General features: G+C 47.2%; 1 protein-coding gene across 9 annotated transcripts in view; it reads left to right on the top strand.

Moving 5' to 3' along the window:
* NOS1AP (nitric oxide synthase 1 adaptor protein) overlaps positions 1–21,339 on the top strand; it is a 255,913-nt gene that overhangs the window by 142,820 nt on the left and 91,754 nt on the right. Inside the window, exons 1-2 of one of the 9 annotated variants that reach the window (XM_081825249.1) lie at positions 15,533–16,061; positions 16,216–16,450. The exons of 6 other annotated variants lie outside the window; for them this stretch is intronic. The gene's annotated coding sequence lies outside the window, so the exon portion shown is untranslated. Of the gene's footprint in view, positions 1–15,532; positions 16,451–21,339 lie in introns of those variants that run through there. 2 more of the 9 variants (XM_081825248.1, XM_081825251.1) reach the window with 2 other exon arrangements.

The following is a 21,339-nucleotide window of genomic DNA, read 5'->3' as shown; positions in this document are numbered from 1 at the left end:
AAAGAATTAAAGCATAACCAAATCCTTTATTAAAAGAATGCTCAACGCAAGTGGACACAGACCACCTGTTCTAACACGCCATTGGCCAGCCCACTTAAAGGGGAGACTTTGCAGGGAAAGGTTTAGCTTTGTATTTTGCACGATGTAAGTGGACTCTGCAAATAAAAACTGACTGTTGCTCTTACTTGTGCCATCAGTTGGCCTCGGAGGGCAAAAAGAGAGGCCCGTGAAGCATTTGGTGCATGGCCAGGCACGCGGCTAGGCTCAGTGCAGCCCTCCGGTTGGAGTGAGCCAGGCCTGAGAGAATTAATCCCATTTCCTGTGCAAGCATTTCTTTATTGGACTGTGCTGTTTTTAATGAAGGCATCATGTGCAGTATGTTGCCCTACATTAATAGTCCCGCCTGTTTACTGGGCATGAATGAGGAGAGCACAGGGCATAAGGCGAGACTGGGGGAGGAGGAGGGAGAATGGATGTGTGAGTTAGGGGAAGCGCCTCTTCCTTTCTGGTGCACGCAGCCCCATGCGGGGAATGTCTGGCTTGGAGAAGGGAGCATGGATGGGTGTAACCTTCATGTCACCCCTCCAGCTGGGTGTGGCTTTACACATGGGCTCTGGTTGGCAATGGCGTCCACGGTGGGAGGAGGGTAGGGATTGGAAGGACTTCATCAGAGAAGCCACTCTCTTACGTGATCTCCACTGAACTTACTTGCTAGTCCCCATTCCTTTTGCAAAACACGTTAATGGCTACCATTACTCTATGCCCACGTTACTTTTGGGTGCACAGTAATTCTCCCTCCACTAAGGCTGAGTGCGTAGCAAGAGCCCATTGTGCAAGTTCCTGTACCTGTCTGCACCGGTTAAATTTGCTATTGTAACTGAATAACTTGATCATAAATGGAATGAGTGGGAGGATAGATAGCTAACGTGCATCGAGCACCACTGTGTGCTAGGCAATCTTGCAAGAGCTTAACATCAAATCTCCTGTAATTGTCTGTTTATAAAACTAAGTTGAGCGTTTCCAACAAAATTGGTAAAAGTGAGTTGCTACAAAAGAAATTGCCAGTGAACTAGGTACGAAGACGATAACAGTTAAAAGGTCGAAGGGAAAGAAGCCCCTTTGGAAGGGGTCTGCCTCCAGGAGTCTTTGTGTCTATAGTGCAGTGTCTTCAAGTTCTTCATCCACTTGGAAGAAAGCAAACCAGAAATCAGGGTCAGTGTGTTATTTATCCAAGGAGGACTTTGGGCAATTAATCTGTGGACCCATACCTAGAGGACAGATCACCAGTATGCATCAAAAATGACCGTAAACCTACATTTATATACTTATGTTAAAATGCTCAAGGTATGCCCATTTTGGGTTTTCTTGGTGAGTCATTGCTTTAACATCTGTTTTAACTAATGGACCATAATAGTCTTGATAAGAAGTCTTTTGCTATGAAAGTAACTGAGGTCAAATCAGATATGAGCCCCAGACGGCTCCGGCCCATTTGCAGGTGCCTGCAGGTGGGCTGCTAAGGTTCCTCTTTGGAACGAAGTAACCGTTGTGGTCTACGGATCATGTTCTTTTACTGCAAGTTCCTTTTCCCCCCTCAGTTAGTGGGTTGGGTTGGATTTTAACCTGTCAACCAATTCTACAACTTGGTGGACTGCGTCAGCCAAGGTTTTGGAGCTCTGTTTTGAGGATAATGAAATTTGACATAAGAGAACACTGTCCTTTGGTTCTTTTCGCTGAAGGGGTTGATTTGCTGTTCCAGTGGTCAGCTCCTCTGCGGATGAGAAGGATAAACATGTGTGCATCTGCATGTGTGTACACACAGGCTTGGATTCAGTGAGCCCACGTGCCAGGTGCTGGGCTCTGAGCTTTAAGGACTCAAGAAAATACCTGATGTGACCATTGCCCCCAAGAAGCCAGGATATGTATCTAGAGGAGTCACACATGACAGGCTGAGACAGATGGACTATTAGGAGCCGTTGTGAAGGACGAAGACAGAAGGAGGGGGTCCCAGGAGGGAGAGCACCATAGCAGCAGGGTGACGATACAGAGGAATGAGACAACCCAACGACAAAAGCTTATGGAATTATCCACTTTCAAATTGCTTTTATGCGGGGCACCTGGGTGGCTCAGTCGGTGAAGTGGCTGCCTTCGGCTCAGGTCATGATCCCAGGGTCCTGGGATCGAGCCCCGCATTGGGCTCCCTGCTCAGTGGAGAGCCTGCTTCTCCCTCTCGCACTATCCCCTGCTTGTGTTCCCTCTCTCTCGCTGTCTCTCTCTCTGTCAAATAAATAAAGTCTTTAAAAAAATAAAAAATAAAATAAAACCCTCATATAGGGCTGCGTGGGTGGCTCAGTTGTTAAGCGTCTGCCTTTGGCTCAGGTCATGATCCCAGGGTCCTGGGATTGAGCCCCACATCGGGCTCCCTGCTCCGCGGGAAGCCTGCTTCTCCTCTCCCACTCGCCCTGCTTGTGTTCCTTCTCTCGCTGTGTCTTTCTCTCTCTGTCAAATAAATAAATAAAATCTTTAAAAAAAAAAGATTTAAAAAATTGCTTTTATGCTTATCTGACGTTATTCTCAGGATAATTGCAGGGAGTAGAAAGACCCCTCTACTGCTCACTGACACTTGGGGACACAGATACAGAGGGAAGGCACCTTGTCTCAGGAACGTGGAGCTAGAGCTCCGACCAGGCGTGCTGGTGTGTACATTGGTTCTGCTCCCACCCCCAGGCTTCACATCTTCCACCACACTCCCTCCCCTCCCTGCCCCCTTAGAGACACACTGAAACGAGCACCTTAACTGTCCAGGTTGGTCTGTCTTATTGCCTTACTGTCTCCTTTTTAAGAAGCTACAGCTATCGCCAACTTACTAAAGGCAGGGCCCCACTGACTTCTGGGACTGAATGGGGTGTGTGTGTGTGTGTGTGCGTGTGCACACGCGCGTGCGCCGCCTGCTCACCTGGCACGTGGCTCGGGATTCTCGTCTTCTGGCTCTGTGGGCAGCGGCTGGGGCGGTACCCTTACCCGGCGCTTTCTGAACCGTTCAAGGAAATCTCAGGTAGCACATTCTGTCCATTCTTGGGCAGACGCAGCTGGACCCTTGATAGCTCTTTGCTGTTTAATAGGGTAGCATTTGCAGAGGTCCATAAGCCACCTGGATGGAAGCCCCTTCTTACAGCAGAGTGCCCTTTCCAGCTGGAGCCTGAACTCCACTGTGTGATCGAAGGATCTGGAAGCTTCCCTCCCTGTTCCTCATACCCAGAACAGACCCCACAAACATGGGGGTGATAAGTCAGCATGTGTTATTGAGGGCTTCGTGTTTATACCAGGGCCCTGGAAGATGTAAACAAACACAGGGGAAGAATACAAGGCCGTGGTCTGTCCTTCATTGTCCATTCATTCATTCAACAAAGATTTCCTGAGCAGCTATTAAGTGCGGAGTGGTATATTAGGTATTGGAGATTTCATTTGGAGCAGCTGTAGGCATGGCCTTGTGGAGTCCTCCGTCTGGAGGGACAAGGGCTGATTGCACTGGGGTGTGATAAATGTAGTGGGTGCTCACCGGAAGCAGGGCAGCTGTGCGTGGTTTTGTAGGGTGGGGCTGCTCACTGGCTCTTGGCTGAAGGGGTGAGTAGAGGCTGAAATCCAGTCCATCCCCCTCTCAAGACACATGCTGCCTTGGGGAAGGGGAGCCTTTTTGTACGCTACAGAAGGACGCACAGGAACCAGCAGGGACCTTGATTGGAAAGACACCTGATCTGGGTTTGGGGGGAGAAGGTAAGCTTGGAAGGAAACATCTGAACTAAGACTGGAAAGATGACTAGGCATTAGCCAAAGAGGGGAGCAGAGGAGAGGTGGGAAAGAACATTCCAGGCAGAGTCCTAATTGCCAACACTGGGGTAGTACTTAGCATGAGCCCGGCGCTGGTCTGAGGGCTTTAAGTTAATCCTCGTAGGAGGAAGTTGCACGTGGAACAGCACAGAAGTGAAAGAAAACATGGCATGTTTTGGACTCTGAAGGGTGTTCATTACGGGTAGAGCACGGAGTTCAGAGGGAAAGGGGACCCGGGAGGCAGGGCCAATGCCTGTAGCCAATTACACTCACGCCACACTTACTGTACACTAGGTCACCGGAACACGCAGCGCACGGCGGCGCGTTTCCCCTCAACACGACTACGTGGGGCGGGTATTGTCTTATCCTCCTCGCGCAGATGCAGACGAGACCAAGGAGGATGGAGCAACCTGCCCCAGGCCAGCCTGCAGAGAGGGAGAGACAGATTTGCAGTAAGGCACCAGCTTCTGATCCCCACGCTGCTCATGCAGGAGGAGCGCGAGATGGAGACAGGCTGCCAAGGGCTGACCAGGCAGCAGGGAGGAAGGAGAGACAGCCAGCCCTATCTCAGCGTGGGCAGGAGGGCAAGCCGTGCAGCTCTGTGGACAGGGCCGGCCACGTGGTGCCATCTCGAGTCTTTCCCAACAACTAAGGGAAAATGGAAACCCGTCCTCATGAATGATTGCGTTTATTCCTAACCACTGTCCCATGAAAGTTGGATATAGGACCCACACTCTGGCCGTGTGGAGGAGGAAGAGGAGTCTCCAGGGAAGTAACGTGACTTAAAAAAAAAACACAAAAAACAACAGATCCTTACTCTGGAAGCTCATTTGCTCTTTTTGTTCATTCACTCAGCATCTAGTTACGGAGCATCTCCTAAAAGCCAGATGCCCTGCGAGGCATGATGGATGATACACGAGGCCTAGTCCCTGACCCCAAGTGGTCAGGGACTTTAAAAGTTAAACAGGTCAGTGCGGGGATTTAAAAACCTGTCTGCAAAATCTTTGACATGCCTGTCATGGAGAGAGATGGGTTCTGTGACTACCCGCTCCTGGATTCTGGGCTGACCTTAGGGACTCCCTGGTTGCCCATAGAACGTTGTGGAAGTACTAGACTTCTGAGGCTAGCTCCAAAACAAGACCAGACAGCTGTCCCTCACTCTGAGGGGACCCAGCTGCCAAGGAGTCCGGCTAGCCTGCTCCAGCCAGGCTGGCGAGGTCACGTGTGGCACTCTGGTCGACAGCTCCAGCCGAGCTCCCGGTCAGTAACCAGTGTCATCCGCCAGCCTTGTGAGCGAGCCATCTTGCACGCCCGGCCAGGTTGACCTTTAGATGACTGCAGCTTGAGCCAACATCCTACGGCAACAGCACGAGAACCCCAGGCAAGAACTGTCAGCCCAGCCTCTCCCACATTCCCAACCCACGAAGCCGTGGGCCAAATAAAAAGGTGATTACGATATTAGATATGTTGTGAGTCATCGTTTAGAAAGTTGCTGGAATGGGCGCCTGGGTGGCTCAGTCGTTACGCGTCTGCCTTCGGCTCAGGTCAGGATCCCAGAGTTCTGGGATTGAGCCCCACATCGGGCTCCCTGCTCAGCGGGAAGCCTACTTCTCCCTCTCCCACTCCCCCTGCTTGTGTTCCCTCTCTCGCTGTGTCTCTCTCTGTCAAATAAATAAAATCTTTAAAAAAGAAAAGTCGCTGGAAGAGTTAGGCTCCGGGAGCCGAGAGGCGCAGCACTCCAGGGCACCCAGTGGATGTAGGGCTCAAATCCTGTGGGAGAACCCTGGTTCGACAGTGAATGTCAAAATTCCTACTTTTATTGCTAATTGGTCTTGGGGAAGGAGGGGGCAGGCAGAAGTAGAGGAGAAAAAGTGAAATGAGCAATGTAATGAAGAGGACTTGATTTTACACGCCGCTCTGGGTTTGAGCTGACATCCGCCACTCCACGCACCCACGGACCCACGCACCCACGGACCCACGCACCCACGCACCCAGCAGGCGGTGCTGGGGCCTGATTAACTACAAGTTACAGGTGTCACTAATGGAGCCTACTGTTCTCCCTCTTCAAGCTGGTAATGAATGGTGCTCTCGGCTTTATTTAGGTCTGACACCCTGCTTAAACTGTTCGCAGAAGCATCTGCGGGGGCTTTGCCCTGGGCTCGGCTGTGGAGAAGTGGCCGCCGACAGGGGGCTAAGAGGAGTAAAAGCGTGCTGCTCAGAGTCCCCCACACGCTGGGGTAGTTGGAAGCACACGAGGTGGGTGAAGGTGGGGGGCGATGGGTACGGACTACAGCCTGAGACTGTTCCTGTCAGAGGCCAAGGCATTCACTTCCTACATTCTGGGTGTCACTTTTGCTCCCTGCTTTCCCGTGGTTAGGCCTGTGGGACACCTTCCTTTCTCTCCACAGAAGACACAGGTGGAGAGGTGGCGGCGGTGAATAATGCGTCCCTCACCCTGAATAATGTTGCCCTCATCCTGTTGGAAAGGAGCAAGGAGTGCACAGTTTCCTTATTGTTGCAGGAAGAGCAAAATTCTCCTCCCCACCGGGGCTGGCCTTGCTTCTCCTCTTTCTCCATCCATTATGGCGGAAGTCATGATGCTTTCACCAGAAATATCTACGGGCCGCTCTGAGGATTACTTCTGAGAGAGAGGCTGCTCCTGGTGAGTCTCCTCTCTTAATTAATGTTTCTAATTTTTAGTCGGTTAGAAATGAAAGAACTTTACCCCTGGGCTGTCTGAGATGTTCGCTGTCTGTGCATTCTTGCCGAGACCCATAGGAGCAATTTTCAATCTCATTTAACCTGCGCAACAGCTGTTGTAAGAATTGGTGCAGGATCTTCTTCACCCCACAGGGCATGAGTGACAGAAACTTGATCCAGATTCAGTGTTTGAACTGCCCGGCCCCACAGGGAAGCCTCTTGTTTTCCTGAGGTGAGTCCCGGAGGTCCTTCAGGAGCTGACTTTTCCTCCTGTCAGAGCCCTGTCTGGATTTTCAAAGACACTGTGTCATTGACACCATCTCCCTTCTGAGCTGGGGACTGGCTCTGCTCAGCACGTGGGCCCTGGAAGGTTCTCACCTGCTCTGCTGTGAGAGTTCACACTTGCGCTTGCTTAGTGGAACTCATGTTTCTCATTGAAGCGGAGCCGGTGGGTGGAATGGAGGGCAGACGAGGGCCCAGCTCTGTGGGGCAGGTTCTCTTCAGGGAGCATCTGTAGGGAAGGTCCCCGCCGCCCAGGTCATCTGCCCCCCTCTCTGTTGAGGCAAGGTCCCTGCTGAGGTCAGTAGTCGAGCCCCATCTTTTTTTTTTTTTAAGTATAGTTGACACGCAATGTTATGTGAGTTTCGGGTGTACAGTGTGATTTGACAGCTGTAAGTCACGCTGTGCTCACACGTGTGGCCGCCGTCTGTCACTATATGGCGATATTGCAGGACAGCTGGCTGTGGTCCCACTGCTGTGCCTTTGACCTCTTCATCCCATGACTGGAAACCTGTACCTCCCTCTCCCCTTCCCCCATGTTGCCCATGGCAACCACCCGTTGGTCCCCAGCCTCCTCTGTCAGACACATTCTCAGAGACTGTTCCCTCGAACCAACCTTCGTCCCCATCTTGTTGACCTGGAAGTATTAAAAACCTAAGGACCATTTCATGGCAGCTCCAAGTGCTGTGTGGTTCTGAATAAAGAGTCTTGGGATTGTATTTCTTTGCAACTGGAGGAGAACTTAAAGGTAATTTAGGTTAGCCCTTGCATTTTACAGATGAGGAATCTGGGACTTTGAGAGGTTCGTTGCTTTGCCTGAGGATATACAACTAGTTAGTGACAGAGCTAAGAGAGTCCCCTCAGGTTTCCTGCTCTTTTTTTTTTGTTTTGTGTTTTGTTTTGTTTTATTCTTATGTTAATCCCCATACATTACATCATTAGTTTTAGATGAAGTGTTCCATGATTCATTGTTTGTGCATAACACCCAGTGCTCCATGCAGAATGTGCCCTCAGGTTTCCTGCTCTTAAATCAGTATTTCGTTCGCCCTATATTGCTTGATCTAAAAACAGTATCTGCAAGTGGTTTTGAAGCAGGGTTTCCACATAATTCTTTGTTGTGGGGGCTGACCTGTGCTTTGTGGATGTTTAGCAGCATCTCTGGCCTCTACCTACCAGGGCTCAGGAACAACTCGTTCCCCACCCAGTTGGGCGAAGCAAAAATGTCTCTAGACTTTGCCAAAAGTTCTGTGGGGGGCTGAGATGTTCCCCGCTGAGAAGGGCTTAAAGTTAGTGTGGGTGGGGAGAGGGAGAGCGAGAATCCCAAGCAGGCTCCATGCTCATCGCAGAGCCTGATGCGGGGCCTGATCCCATGACCCTGAGATCATGACCTGAGCCGAAATCCAGAGGCAGACACTTAACCAACTGAGCCACCCAGGCGCCTCATGGTTAGCGTATCTTTAAAGAAACATACTTGGGTTCGCTCTTCCTAGGAGTGTGTGAGTACAAAGCAGACTGGAGCAACAGTCCGGGATTAGAGAAGACATGCTACTTCCCGATTAACTGTGATTAGACAGGATCCTGGGGGCTTAAAAGATAGTACTGCCTGTTCCCTAGCTTAAATGTTCAGACTGTGATGTTACCAGAGCAGGGGAGGAGAGTCTGGTGGGATGAGGGAACGGTTAGAGGAAATCAATAGGATATTTGGTCTATAAGGGAAGCATTTGCTATAGATATTCTTGTATAAGGATCTTCTATCCAAAACACGTAAAGGACTTAAAATTTGCTAGTAACCAAACAAACGACCCATTTTAAAAGGCGGGCAAAAAATATGAACAGACACTAAGCCAAAGAAGATCTACAGATGACAAGACCATGAGAAGATGCTCAGCATCGTTAGTACTTCAGAAAATGCAGGTTAAAACAAAATGAGATGCTACCACTTCACTGTAAGGGCAGCTAAAATCGGAAAGAGTGATGCTGTCAAGTGTTGATGAGGATGTGGAAGTTCTGGAACCATCACCCGCTGCTGGCGGGAATGGAAAAAGGTACAGCCGCTTTGGAAAATGGTTGGGCAGTTCCTTAAAATGTTAAGCATACACCTACCATGTGGACCAGCCTTTCTACCTTTAGATATTTCCCCAGGAGAAATGCAAGTGCATGTTCACGCATGTTCATGGCAGCTTTAACTGTAGTGGCCCAAACTGGAAACAACCCAGATGTCCATCAGCCATTGCTTTTTAGACCTTGCTTTGTGAGTGAGGCATTTTCACATCCTGCCAACAAATCAAGAGAAATGGGTCAGACTGAGAGCATCTGTTTGGGTCCAGATACTGACTTGCTTTTCGAGTGTGTCAGAGTGTCATTAGAGTAAGTCAAGTGACACTTCTGTTCTTTCTGGCAGTGGAGTTTGGCAATAGAATCGGCGATCTTTCTTCTGTAGGTCCCAGATGGGCTATTTTAATGGGCTGCTAGGTGATGATGGGTTCTTTAACTATCAAGGTTTAAAAGATCACATCTAGCTTCACAAACTAGCTCATTAAAGCATTTATTTATACAACATTAAAACATTTTGGGGGTAAAGATGTTCTTGGTCACTGTGATGTCTTAAAGATGTCAGGCCAGATGCCCCTGTGGCTAGAATTCTTCCCAAAGGGTCAAGAGTTGGGAGCCAAGAAAAGAGATTATTTTAGGGGAGGGTAGAGTGATAATTCCTGTGCCCCAGAAATAGCCAAGACTTCTGTGATGTGTATGGGTGGGTTGAGCCTTGCTTTAGAATCCATTTTTTTTTTTTTTTAATTTTTTGAGTTCCTGATAGGTGTTGGGCATTGAGATCCACACAGGAAGTAAGACATGGTCCAGCCTTGTCTTTAAAGATGGTACAGTCCAGTCAAGAGAAAGATAAATCAATGCATAAGGTCAGTCCGGAATGATGAAGGTCATGGTGGAGATGGGCATTTGGTGCCGCTAGCAGAGCACACCCAGATCATTAACAAAAGAGTGAAGTGGGAGTTGATCAGGAGATGCTTCAGCATTCCTCCTAGATACCTTAGCTCGGTTCTGGGTGTTCCAGCATGAAGGCCAAAAACCACTAGGAAAAGATACAGTTCTTACTGTCAGAGATTTTAGTCTAGCTGAGATAAAGTTAGTATGCTTAGGATTAAGATGGCCGTGTGTTGATAACGGTATAATGTGTTGGAAGCAGTCCTGCAATGAATGGCAAGAGAATTTAATTCTGGCCCGGGATCTGCTCCTATGTGGCTCTTGACCTCAGGATAAGTCACTCACTGGCTCTCTTGGCCTCAGTCTTTTAACTCTAAAAGCAGAAGCCAGGATAACAGTGTATGATATGTCAGGTACATTCCAGCTCTCTCCATGCTGTGTAGTGTGTCCAAGGGAGATCTGGGGAGAGCTTGACCAGTTTGTTCTTGTTGGAGAGATCTGCCTTGGTGAAGCTGTTGTTGAGGAGAAATGCCATCCATTATTAGGTTGGGCGAACTGTGGGCATCAGGGATTTTTAAAGCTCCAGAAGCCATTTTGTGGGAGTCCTATTTAAAGCTAAAGAAAAGGGTGAGTCTCACCTGCTGGAACCAAGGGCATTAGTCCCTTTGGCCTCTGTCCTTCAGTGACCCCTTTTTGGTTATGTGGTCTTGACTTGGTGCTGTGTTCCTGATCGCTATCAAGAGGGACCTACACCCAAGATCTAGAACACCTAGCATGTTCTCTCTTGCGGTGCCTTCCCTCCCGGCATGTAGGGTTAGCCAATGCCACCCATCCATGATTGGAAGGGCATTTGCTCCTCTTGCTTCTTTCTTTCTTAATCCCTCCTGTCCGATGATATATCAAGACATGTGTTCCTGATCCAAGAGTATCCCAACAATGCACAGCAGTGTTATTTGAAAGAAAAACATAAGGAACTTGTACAGAATTGGAGGAACTGAATTGCATATTTTTTCTCTGCCTTATCCGGTGCACCTGAATGCCTCCTTTGACTTGTGGCGCTCGCTTCCTGGAGCAGACTTGGAGGACTGCAGGTCCACCTGGCAGCTTGGCGAGTGCTTGTTGGATGGATTTTACACTTGGCGTTGGCTTTCTAAAGGGTGTGGAAGACATGAAGACTTTCTAGATGGGGGTAACAGCACTGAATTGTTACTACTCTCATTCTATTTCTGGACTGTGGATCTTTCCCAACTCCCATTCACTACCCTAAATTCAATGTATGGTGTTCGACAATGTACCTGCCAGACTGATTCCTTATTTTCACCCAAAACAGGATCTAGTGGTCATCCCTGCTCTTCCAGAGAGTTCCTCCTCTAACTTCAACAGCTTATTCCCAGTTGAAATTTGACTTCCCAAGACTACTTCGGGGGAAAAGAGAGGCCTAATTGTCAGACTTGATGCCTACATATGGTCTGACTAGAAAATAATCAGAAGGCTAGATAAGAAAATCATCAGAAAGCGGTGTGGGGACTTATTCCATTTTGTCACCTGTAATGTTAATGTCAGAGTAATTGGCTAGATACCAGTTATTTTCTAAACAAAAAGTTGGATAACACAAAAAGAGTTATAACAGTTCTGTCTGGAGTAATTGAAGTTAAAAGCCTTTTGCTAGTATGGGTGTGACCAACACCATGGTACTTGACACACAAGAGGACAATTCCTTGATGAGGCTTTATACTGTATGAAGTAGACTGGCAGTTACTATCCCCGTGGGGTAAAATAGGTAATTGAGACGCAGCAGGTAAAGTGCCCAAGGTCATGCGTATAATAAGGGATGAGACCTTCAAATTCTGATCTTTCAGACTCGATGCCAAATCCAATATGTCTTACATGACCCTTATGCATTTCTATGTGTTTATTGTTAATGGAACTTGTCTAATTTACCCATGAGCTGCTCTCATTAGATTAAAAAGAAATTAACACTTTATTGGTGGTAAGATTATGACATAGTAGCGAAACTCTGAGGGACTTATAATATGTCCCCCTTTTACCTGAAAAAAACATTTCAGCAGGAAAGAGGGGAAAGGATAGACCGCTTACATCCGTTTCCTCACGGTCCTACATCTTCATGGGTCATGGCCTGGACCGTGCTGATGACCCTTATACCCAAGTGTTTTCTGTGGAGAGCCTTGATGACAGGACCCAACAGATGGGTGGAAGTCATTTTCATGTGCCACGGTACTCACTCCGACCCCAGCACAAATAACATCACACCATAAACACTCATGTCCCAAATTCATTTCCTTGGGACACTGGAGGTTTTGTTACTTATACCATAGAAGTCTTTACGGGGACCCATCTCAATATGTATTTTCATCTTGACTTAAATCCAACTCTTCTTGTTTCCTTCTCCATCAAACCACACCCCCCTTGCCTTTCGGTCAAGGGGTGATGGACAATAGATGGTAGCAACAGTTTCTATGGTAACAGCATCTGAGTCATCTCCTTGGAAACCTGCATAAAGGCCTTCCATCTCCAGACCAGTTCAGTGCAACTTGGAAGGCCTTTGTTTCCATGAATGTATCAGCATGGGGCAGCAAGCTCTCCCGGGCTCTGGCCACTGCAGTTTCCTTTGGCTCCTGATGCCCATGGCAGTTTGGGTATAGAGTTGGATTCAACCAAACGTGGGGGTTGGTGGGCCCTGGGGTGCTTTTCTCAGCCTAGCCCATGTCTAGAATCCATTGTCTTTGGTCCAATACCAGATGCCCAGCAGATTTAGCCAGTAGACCTCTTGCTTTTTAAAATGCCCAGATGACTCAACCAAGTCTCCCACAGTGACCAGCAATGGATCAGAATAAAGCAGTACTGCTTCTGAACGCAGATGAGCTGGGTATTTTGGCATGGTCATGAAGAGAATCCTGAAATGGGGCACCATGGGATAGCTTGTAAGAGCCCCTCTCCTTATGGTGTCCTTCAAATGCAGCAATTTTGTTCCTTAAATGAAAGCAGAATGGTTTCCAGCAGCTAAGAGGATTAATTCTCTTGTCATCATCCACACCAAGTAACAATCACAAACGCTTCCATTGTGCTGCTTATTTTATAGATCATTTTCACATTCAGGAGCTCAATTAATCATTTATTCAGTCATCGGCACATGTTAATTTGAAACTTACTACGTGTTGCATATTGTGTTGGGAGTTTAGGGCAGAACCGTGAGAAAAAAAAATGCACAGTCCCTGCCCTAATGAAGTTTACAGATAAGAGAATCAAGGGCTAATCAGATAATCACACATGTGTGAACATTCAGCCAAGCTCCACTAAAGGAGCAGGTCCATGCTATGATTAGTGTGCAGAATTGAGGGATTTGACACTTTGGAGACCTCTTCCTTGAAGAAGCGATGGTCATGCTGACACCTGATCAGCAGGGCCCTTTGCAGATGAAGAAGTGAAGACTTGCAGGGTGAAGTGACTTCCCCATGGTCACACCCTCTGCTGACTGGCAGTCCAGGGTTCTGATCCCAGGCTCTGTCTGTCCCTTCCTGCTGACTCTCAAAGCAGAGGGTCAGTCTTAGGCCAGATAGCCAAGGAAGTGTTCTCCCATTTTCGCTCAGGTTCTGCCCCGCTTCCAGGCCTGAGCCTGTTGCCTATTTGCCCAGGTGAACAATTCTAGGAATTTTCTCTTTCCACGGACGTAGTCCTCCAAGGTATTAACTGATGCAGGCAGCTTGCCTAGTTCTGTTGACCCTTAAACACAGGACTTAGGCTAAAAGTTAGTCTCCTCCCAGAACCCCCCCAGAAAAAGGTTAGAGGTAGTTTGAGATAGAATATCCACTGGTGGAGTGTGGGCCTTAGGACAGAGTTTCTGCCAACATTTAGGAGCAAAGCAGCTGTGTTGGGCAGCCCCATTCCTCTGTCGATGGACATCTTGGTTCTTTCCATAGTTTGGCTGTTGTGGACATTGCTGCTATAAACATTGGGGTGCAGGTGCCCCTTCGGATCACTACATTTGTATCTTTGGGGTAGATACCTAGTAGTGCAATTGCTGGGCTGTAGGGTAGCTCTATTTTTAATGTCTTGAGGAACCTCCATACTGTTTTCCAGAGTGGCTGCACCAGCTTGCATTCCCACCACCAGTGTAGGAGGGTTCCCCTTTCTCCACATTCTCACCAACATCTGTTTTTTCCTGGCTTGTTAATTTTAGCCATTCTGACTGGTGTGAGGTGGTATCTCATTGTGGTTTTGATTTGTATTTCCCCGATGTTGAGTGATGTTGAGCAGTTTTTCATGTGTCTGTTGGCCATTTGGATGTCTTCTTTGGAGAAATGTCTGTTCATGTCTTCTGCCCATTTCTTGACTGGATTATTTGTTAGGGTATTGAGTTTGATAAATTCTTTATAGATTTTGGGTACTAGCGCTTTTTCAGAACAATTTAAAAATAAGCGACAGTTTAGGCATGTCCCTTAATCCTGGATTCCCTAGCTAAAACAGTGTTATCCTTCTCTTTTTTGATGCTGAGATCTGAGCAAATATCGCCATCTTTGTGGATGACATCTTTGAGAAAGTTCCGTTTTTCTACCACGAACAAACTGATCTTACTTCCTTAAGAAATATGTTGATTTTTATTTTCCAAGCCAAGTTTTTAATAAATGCTGACACAGATAAGTAGTTAAAGTTTTATCCTTTCTAAATGCATGAATCCGGAAAATAAGCAGGCATTTCCTGTACCAACGAGACCATTCCTATCTTAGGGAGACCAGGTCCAATCCTACCGAGGCTCCTTCGAGGTTGAGGAGGGAAAGGGGAAGGTAAGATTGGAGCTGTGTGATTTGGGGCAACTTGGCTCTCCCATCTATAAAGTGTATATTAAGAACCATTTTCTTCTAAAATGAAACATGAAAGGTACCACGCCCCTCACCACCACACACCACGCCGATCCTAATAAGGGTTTATAATTTTGAAAATCATCTGACTGTTTAAGCTGATGGAGTCCTCTCATTAACATTTCATAGTGTAGAGACACCACCCTGGGCCTCCTTGCTGTTTTTTGGACCTTGAAAGAGGAAGTATGCAGCTTGTTACTGAGATTCACAGATGAGAATACAGTTGAAGGTGCTCAGAACCCCGACAGAGGCTGATGGCTTTGAAGTAGGCGCTGGGGAAGTGAGCGGACACGAGCAAGGGCCAAGCAGGGAGCCTGGTAGGTGACTTAGAGCACAAGAAGCTTCCACCTGGGAGGCTCCATCCCCACCTTGCTGGCTAGGATGAGGCAACCATGTTGGTCATTTTATAGTCTGGAATGCGAGGCCCAGAGAACCTATATAAATGTGTTTTCTGCAGTGGTTGGCATGTCCTGAGAGGCTAGGATTGGTGGGTGGTTACAAAAGATAGAAGGTTCTAAATTACAAACCACTACAGTACTTTCTAGCATACCACAGTGCACAGCGCACTACAAATTATAACGAGAGCCCACTGTCGACTGGGAATAGGATAGGGCATTTTGCCAGCATGATCTGTGGTGCGGGTGGTGGTAATCTCCTTGTCTAGGTAGAGAAACTGAGGTAGATCTCCAGCTCACTCACATAGCTGGTCGATGCTCGATCTGGGATTTGGATCCAGATCTTTCTCCAAGCCCATATTCTTTCCACTATTGCTGCTTCGTCTCCAAAGAGGTTCTTTTGTGGTCCATTTAAGTTAGGACAGTCCCTGATGCTGTCAGGATGCTTTTCTTCAGAAGGCCCTTTAAAAAGCTGTTTGAGCTCCAGGAATAGTACAGCTTGAATGTGCTCTTTAGTTAAACACATTTACATCTCCCTTGGGGCTGTGGAATCAGCAGGGTTAATTAGCATCTGTCAGGCTGTTCTTAAGTAACTGGGAAGGGCTCAAGATGACCTTTGAAGAGCATTTTAGTTTTTGAGGTGGCTTCCAGAGTTTGCATTATAGATTGGTCACTTTTCCCCTCCGCCTCTCCGGGAGCTTTTAATTACGGTGGCTCGTCCTTGGGAAGCTGCGATCTGCCATCTTTTCTGTGCTTGCCTGTTCCAGCTGGCCTTGGCCCAGACTGAAGTCAGCACCCCAGTCCCTTCCCCCAAACTGTTCTCTCTTCCCCCTCAGCTCCTTTTCCTGTTTCGTGTGAGAAACCCTGGTGGCTGGCCTAGGAGAGGGATTTTAGGTGTGAGTCATTCACTGATGAAGGTTTTTTTTTTTTTTTTTACAGGATAGATAATGAGTTGCTCTGAGCTATCCACATTTTCCAATTTCCTCTTTCCATGACCTTCCATTGTTGTGTGGAAGGGGCTGATCAGGATAGCCGTTTAGCCAAGGTGAGAGCTGTAATCATGGCTGTAGGATGAACTCTTGCAGCATGGTAAACTCGATGCATGACTATTGTGTCACGTGCAAGAGAAACATTGAAATACAACCTGTGCGGGTTGATTGTTTTCTGTGTGAGCAAGCTAGCCTTTACTCTCACTGTAGGAACGAAGTAAGTAAGAACTGAGTAAGTTGGAAGAGAGAGGAGACTGGGGAAGCGGCATCCACCGTACAGGTAGTCCCGCCCTGAGACTGCGTCTGGATCCTGGCAGAGCGTCGGGGTGCGGGTGTGGTTCCTCTGTCTTCTGATGTGTCGGCAAATAGCCCTGCAGCTTTTCTCCTGACTTTGGCTTCTGGGCTGAACTTAATCTTCCAATGGATTTTGCTCCCCTTCCAAAAGGTATGTGTGTATGTATGTATGTATTTGTTTATTTAGAGAGAGGGAGGGAGATGGGAAGGGGACAGAGGGAGAGAGAGAACCTCAAGCAGGCTCCACACCCAGCGTGGAGCCCGAAATGGGGCTCGATCTCACAACCTTGAGATCTTGACCTGAGCCAAAATCAAGAGTTGGGCAATTTACTGACTGCGCCACCGAGGCGCCCCAGTCCTTATTATATTCTAACTCCTGTGAGTCCTTGGGATTTTTGGTTGTTGGCCAAACAGCTACACTAACGTGAACACTGTTGAATGTCCTGTTTCCTTTCTGACGTGACTGTGTAAGTAACCGTCTTTGTGCAAGTTTTGCTCATCTTACTGTGCCACACTTTCTCCTTCGCCTCTCGGCTTTCTTTCCTCCTCTTACACACACACACACACACACACACACACACACACGTGTGACTTGTCATATGGAGTAACAGTGTCTCTTGTCTCTTAAAAATAGAGTGATCGGGGTGCCTGGGTGGCTCAGTTGTTAAGTGTCTGCCTTCGGCTCAGGTCATGATCCCAAGGTCCTGGGCTCGAGCCCCGTATCAGGCTCCTTGCTCAGTGGGGAGCCTGCCGCTCCCCCTGCATGTGCTCTCTGTCTTGCTATCTCTTTCTGTCAAATAAATAAATAAAATCTTAAAGAACAGAGTGACTGATGATGCAAAAGTCATTTCTCATGGAGTCTTAGGGTCCTGCATGCATTGGGTCTGAGTTGGGGATTTCGGCTATTTGACCACAACAGCTGGGGCCAGATACTTACAGCTCCTCATGAATTCAGGAAACCACTTGTTTTAGATGATCTCTTAATGATTCCAGGCCTGTCATGATTTAACACTTCCCCAGCACCTTCTACTTCTAGGGTGTTCTCCTCTTGCTTCAGATTATTCTAGGCGAAATTGACTTTCGTTCAGGCCTTTCCCAGGGGTTGGTCAGAAAGCTTGGGTGTTAGAGGGGAACGGGCCACCCTGGGCGGGAGGTGGAGGCACAGAAGGGGGTAGGGTGGGGCATCAAAGATGATAAACACTTAGCTTGTTGCGTAGCTTCCCACATTCAGGCCTTGAACCTATGACAGATGCCACAGACCCTTCTGGTTGGAGGAGTATTTAAAAAGGGAGGTCTGGGTGGAACTTGCCAAAAGCCAGGGCGATGACCCATTGGGAGGCCAGGGGAGGCCAGTGGGTCTCTGTTCACATGGGTATGGGATTGTTCGAGTAAGTGCCACCAGAGCGAGCACCAGGTTCAAATCTGGCACGCACGTAAACTCAAAGGCAGCGTCGCCTGCAGTGAAAGTGGGGTGGGGGCAGCAGCAGAGGGGAGGTGGCCATCGGCTTGTGAAGGATCTGAGGCCTTAGATGGCCATCTTAGTGCCGTGGATCATGGTGATGGTAGCCCCATGGCTGCTGGGCCTCATTCATCTCTTCCGATTTTCTCTACTGGCCGCAGATGTTTCTTCTTTTAATCCAGATTTCAGAGAGGACATTTCTCCCTTGAAGCACCTCCATTAATCAAATGTACCAGATTTATTGCTTTGTTTGGGTTATTTATTTTTTTAGTAAGCTCCACACCCCAGCGTGGGGCTTGAACTCACGGCCCCAAGGTTAAGAATCGCATGCTCTACTGGCGCCCGGCTTTGTTTTGGTTATTTACAAAATGGACCATGAGCTGTCCCGTGGCTCAGTGGTGAGCCTCATTTCTAACCATGCCCCTGGGCTCGCTTCCTCCAAATGCACGGGGCCATTTGCGTTTCCTGAACGCTGAGAATTGATAGCCGCCCAGTCTTCCCGAGCCCTCCTCTTCCCCTCGTACCTTGTCTCCCTGGTAAACCCCTTGTCACCGTTCCACTTGATCCCACAACATTTGTAACCCAGAATTAGAATTACCAGACACCTAGCTTTTCTCATCTGTGAGCCTGTGAAAGCAGAGCCAGGTCTTAGTAAGGTTTTATCTGTCTTGCTTGTGGAACAGTCACTCCTTACCCCCATATCTGCTACCGGACTCTCAGGGGGAGATGGTGATGGGGGTGAGGTGGGTGGGGGCACCTGATACAAGAACAGCCTACCTGGGTAGGAGCATCGGTGCCCCTCCCACCCCCATCTTACCCATGAGCTTTTTCTCCCACTGAATCTACCCCTGTGTCCCTCACTTCTCTCCTACCTGGGTTTATTTCCCAGCTTGACCCCGAGTGGTCTTCTGCAGTTCCTTGTGTCTTACATCCCCCAAGAGCTGGAGCTCAGCCCTTGGCTCTGGATGTTTGTGTGTCCACCTAGGCCAAGCCCTTAAGGTCTACAATGAAAATCTTGGCAATTATGCCTGTCTGACCACCGCAGGGTTGGGTGACGTTCTGACAGGTGGTGCTGGTCGCTCTGTGCCGTTGGTATTTTTTTATGCCACTTCCTGCATGTGAGTTTCAGGGAGGGAGAGGGTTGCCCCAAACGAGCCCACGGCTAGGATAAGTAAATGCATCTGTGTAGGGTTTATCACCATTAAAGAGTGCGGTTTACATGCTTAATAAACCTAGCGGGTTTGACGTAGGTCAGTAATGAAGGAATGGCCACGGGTTGGCAGGGGTTGTGGTGGGGTTCATGGCAGCGTGCAAAGGATGATGCTCGGTTGAGTCTATTTAGACCCTTCCCCTCAGCTTGGAAACTGGTTTACGTACTTGCCACTGCTCAGCCATCACCATCCTTCACTGTTCAGGGAGATGAGAGACAACCTGTGACCTCTGGTAGGGTTGTTTGGTTATGCTTGTCATTTATTATCTGGGGTAGAGAGTGCCCGTATTTGCACACAAGTGGTCTCTCTCCGAGAATATGCCCTGTGCACTTTTCATCTCTTCTGAGTTAGATTGCTTTTGGGTGACTGATTTGGGCAACATTTTCAGTCTTTGAAAAGACTGTCCCACATCCAGAAAGGCATTCCTAAGATGTTTCTGGAGTTGTAAATCAGACTATTAATTATAGACCCTTGAAAGAATGCTGGTTTCTCTCCCTGAGCACAGTGGGCCGTTTCTAGCAATACCGAGGAAGTCTCTTATGTTTATATAAAGAATCAGAGGATGGTACTCATGCCTGATTTTCTTCTCCATGAATTTTTCATTTTTGTGATTGCTTTTGAAAAGGTTCTGTTCAAATTTTATGTGGTGGTTTGACTTTGCCTTTCTTTGTGTCCAATTTCATACAGTTCCATTGTTCAGTGTTCACATGATTGTGGCTTGGTTCTTTTATATATATATATTTGATATATATTTTGTGGAATTTGACTGCAGGTGAATTATTTTTCTTAGTTAACTGCCAAAAAAAAATCATTAAAATTTACTTTCAATTATATTTACTCAGGATACCACATTAAGTCAAAAAGCACGAAAAAACTTTAAAATGTTTTTAAAAGCATTCAAGCATTAACATGCCTGCATTATAGGGCTGCAGGGCTTATTTTAAGAAAAGTTAAATTTCTTAAGTCTAACTTGGACAAAGTAAAGTGGGTTATATTTCCAAAAGAAATTTAGCAGTTGTATATTCTAGTTGCATTTCTTCTCCATTTATTTGTAACTTTTAAAATCTGTACTTTGTGTGTGTGTGTGTGTGTTTTTCCTTCAGAGAAATTAAGACACCCTTTAAAAAGCATGCTAGCTAATAGCTCGCATGTTCCAATTGCATTGTTTGGGTTTTGTCGTCTTTCAGAATCTCAGAATCCCATGTAGTTTTCCCTCTTTGAAAATGTAGTGATGTTGTTTCTATGGAAACAATGATGTCATGAGTATGAATGGGGCCGAGTGACCACCAAGAGTGCCATATATCACGGCCAGTGATAGAGCCCAGCTTTACCTATGAAGTTGCTAATGGGGCTCTGTTGTCAGCAACTTGAAAAATATATGGCTGGGAGGAAAGTACGTTTGTGTAGGCATTCTGGACAGCCCATATGGAGTGAGTGTGTGTTTGTGAAGCCATGTGTATTTGATTGTGAAATAAATCCTTCACAGTTGGACTGTAGATCATCTGGATTCCCAGGTCTGTAGGGTGGGAACTTGAAACCTGTGAAATCAAGTCCCCACCGTCCATGGAAGGAAAGAGGGGAAAAATATATGTCTCCAGGGTTTGGTATCTAGATACAAAAGACTTGCAATGTCAGCATTAATATAAATAGGAGTTTGTAATGCATGTAATATATAGGCATTAATATGGAGTACGCATACAGTTTCACTTGCATGCATTTAAGTGTTCTTTCAGTGTGACAGGCGGTGAGTAATAGAGACAAGTTGTGACTAATTGATCAGAGCCAGAGTCCTATTAAGCAGCTAGCCATACCATAACTTACACATGCAAAGAGTGTGGTCCTGTTCAAAGAGGTGGTCTGGAAAGGTTAAACTCTTAATTTAGTGATAACCCCCACTTTTATTTACTTATTTATTTTGGCTTTCCTATTTTAGAGCTGTATCCAGATCTTGTGGCTCATTCTTTTGACTGTTATTGGGATATATGATATTTGATTTTTTTAATGTCCAGAAGTCATGTGGAGGCAAGTCTCATGGTCGCCTATCTTGATAACTCACCTTATTGCTAATTCCAGTTAAAAAGTGAGGTGTGGTAGCAAAATGATGAGGTTGATAATGATGTGGTTTATATATTGGTTCTTTTTTTTTTTAAGATTTTATTTATTTATTTGAGAGAGAGAGAGCACAAGGAGGGGAAGTGGCAGAGGGAGAGGGAGAAGCAGACTCCCCACTGAGCAGGGAGCCCGACGTGGGGATCGATCCCAGGACCCTGGGATCATGACCTGAGCCAGAGGCAGATGCTTAACCGACTGAGCCACCCACCCACCCGGTTTATATATTGGTTCTAAAGTAACTTCTTTTTTTTTTTTTTT

Source organism: Leptonychotes weddellii, chromosome 6 (assembly GCF_054177405.1).
Source record: "Leptonychotes weddellii isolate Sample4059 chromosome 6, ASM5417740v2, whole genome shotgun sequence".
NCBI lineage: Eukaryota > Metazoa > Chordata > Mammalia > Carnivora > Phocidae > Leptonychotes > Leptonychotes weddellii.
Note: the sequence above shows the minus strand (reverse complement) of the source record. Positions and strands in the feature narration are given on the sequence as shown.